Source organism: Gallus gallus, chromosome 16 (genome assembly GCF_016699485.2).
Source record: "Gallus gallus isolate bGalGal1 chromosome 16, bGalGal1.mat.broiler.GRCg7b, whole genome shotgun sequence".
Lineage (NCBI taxonomy): Eukaryota > Metazoa > Chordata > Aves > Galliformes > Phasianidae > Gallus > Gallus gallus.
Genome location: NC_052547.1, coordinates 443,722 through 446,221, shown reverse-complemented (window position 1 = coordinate 446,221; position 2,500 = coordinate 443,722). Strand labels below are relative to the sequence as shown.

Sequence of the window (2,500 nt, the reverse complement as noted above, 5' to 3'; positions counted from 1 at the left end):
GATTCGGCGCTGGGCTCTTCCCTCTTCACTCGCCGTTACTGAGGGAATCCTCGTTAGTTTCTTTTCCTCCGCTGACTAATATGCTTAAATTCAGCGGGTCGCCACGTCTGACCTGAGGTCGCGATCGGAAACGGGGCCCGAACGCCGGGCCCCGGGCGAGCCCGCGCTCGCCCGGCCACCCGCCTTCGGACGCCAAGCGGCTGCTCCCGGCGCTGCCGAGGGAGGAACGCCCGGACGGGGGAGCCGGCGCGCCGCCGGCGGTTCGCACCGCCGCCGCCGCCGCCGGCGCACGGTGGCCGGAGACGGACCCGCGGGGACGCGCGCCGGGCTCGGCCGGACGGACGGGCGGACGACCGGAGGCCGGCAGCCTCGCCCCGACCCGGACCGCCACGCGCGCGGCAGCACGGCGCGTTACCGCCGCCGGTAACGCGACCCGCAGGCAGCCGCGCGCGGGGCCGGGGAGGGCGAGGTGCGCTCCTCCGGGGCGGGGGGCCGGACGAACGAACGAACGAACGAACGTCCGGCCCCGCCGCGCTGCGCCGCGCGACCGACCGGAAAGCCCGGCCGCCCCGTGGGGACGAGCTCGGCCAAAGCGGGCGCTCCGGGAGCGCGGGGAGCTCGGCGAGCTCCCCGACCTGGGTCTCCACTTAGGGGGACGAAGGCCCGCGGCGCGACGCCGCTCGGAGGGGGTGCGGGGGAGGGAATCCGGGCGCCCGAACCGACCGACCGACGGGCGGACGGACGGACGGACGGCGGCCCCCCCCCCCGCGACCCGCCTCCGGCGGGGCGCGCGGGCCTGCGAGGCGCCCCAGCCGCGCCGCGCGGCCGCCGCGGACGGCGGCCGTCGGCGATTGACCGTCAAGCGACGCTCAGGCAGGCGTAGCCCCGGGAGGAACCCGGGGCCGCAAGTGCGTTCGAAGTGTCGATGATCAATGTGTCCTGCAATTCACATTAATTCTCGCAGCTAGCTGCGTTCTTCATCGACGCACGAGCCGAGTGATCCACCGCTAAGAGTTGTCTGACTTTCGGCACCGCCCCGCGCGCGCGGGGGGACCGCTCTCGTTCTCTCTCGCCTTGCCCGAAGGCGCTCGGCCCGCGCCCGCGGCCAGCCCCGACGCCGGGGCGACCGCGGGGCGGACGAGCGTCGCCTCCGCTGACCGTACGAGCACACGAATATCGGATGCGGGAGGGAAAAAAAAAGCCGGCGACGGCCGGCCGGCCGGCCGGCAATGAAGCGCGACCCGAACGAGAAGGGCGGGGAGCCCTCGCTCCCGACCTGGGGAAACGACCCTGTCTCGCTTCGGGGACGGACCAGGCGCCCGGCTCGGCCCGGCCCGGGCGGAGGAGCCGCGGACGCCCGCGGGACGGCGCGCGCCGCCCCGGCCGAAGCCCCGCTGCCGCGACGGACCGCCGCCGCCGCCGCCGCCGCGACCGACGGGGACGGGAGCAGACCAGGCCCCCGCCCGCGCCGGCGGCGCCGCCGGCCCGCGCCCGCGCCGGACCGCCCGACGGCGCCCGCGCCGACCTCGGCCCCTTCCTCGCCGTGCGGGAGACGCGCGCACCGAAACGCCCCCGCCGCCTCTCACCTTCCTCCCCCGCCCCTCGTCCTCCGACGCCTCCTCCTCTCGCTCGCCCTGGCGGCGCGCCCGCGGCGGACGCGCGCACGGCGGCGGGCGGGACGGGGACGGATTCGGGAGCGGCGCCCGCTCCCCGCGCCTCCGCGCGGAGACCGGCTGCGGGACGCCCCACGCCGGACCTCCCGCTCGCACGACCGGCGCGGCCGGCGAGGCCGAGGGCGAAAGCGCGGTGGGAGGCGACGGCGGCGGGGACGAAGGAGAGGACGCGGCTTGCGACGGAAGGGGGAAACGGCGGCGAGGCCCCGAGGGAGGGCAGGAGGCCGGGCGTGCGGACGCACGCCGGGCGGACCGGCGGAGCGGAACCGCCGGCGCCGCGGCTGGCGCGGGCGGGACGGCCGGCTCGCCGTCCCGCCGGCCGCGCGCGGCGGGGAGGCCGCGGAACGCACCGCCGCGGGGAGCGGCGGGCGCCGGGCCGAGACCCGCGTCTCGGCCCGCTCCGTACGCGGGCGAGGCCGGCCGGAGCGAGCGCGCGCCCGCGCGCGCGCCGAGCTCTCCGCCCGAGACCGAGGCCGCGGAGAGGGGGGACGGGATGACCCCCTCTCCGGCCCGGGCCCGCCCCGCGGAGGACCGAGGGCGCGGCGACGGCCGACGCCGCCGGCGGGCTCGGGAGGGAGAGGGCCGGCGGGGCGCGCCGCCGCGCCCCGCCCGGACTCCTCTCTTCCATCCCGGCGTCCCGCCGGCGGGCAGAAGACCGCCCCCGGCCCCCGACCTCGCGGCGCGCGCCGCGGGCCGCCCGAGTCTTTAAACCTCCGCCCGGCTCCGCGGCCCGGGGGGAGGAGGGGGGTGTGGGCGACGCGGCCCGCTCGGGACCGGCGCCGCGCTCCTTCCTCCCCGCCCCCCGGACGCGCGGAGGCGCGGACGCT

General features: G+C 79.3%; 2 non-coding genes across 2 annotated transcripts in view; both read right to left on the bottom strand.

Moving 5' to 3' along the window:
• LOC121107020 overlaps nucleotides 1-121 on the bottom strand; it is a 4,441-nt gene extending 4,320 nt beyond the window's left edge. The window contains exon 1 of the ribosomal RNA XR_005840283.1: nucleotides 1-121. This exon is cut by the window's left edge and continues 4,320 nt beyond it. This is a non-coding gene — a ribosomal RNA (28S ribosomal RNA).
• Nucleotides 122-863: 742 nt separating this feature from the next.
• Nucleotides 864-1,016, bottom strand: LOC121106991. Its single transcript, XR_005840255.1, has one exon. It is a non-coding gene; the product is annotated as a 5.8S ribosomal RNA (ribosomal RNA).
• Nucleotides 1,017-2,500: the final 1,484 nt, after the last annotated feature.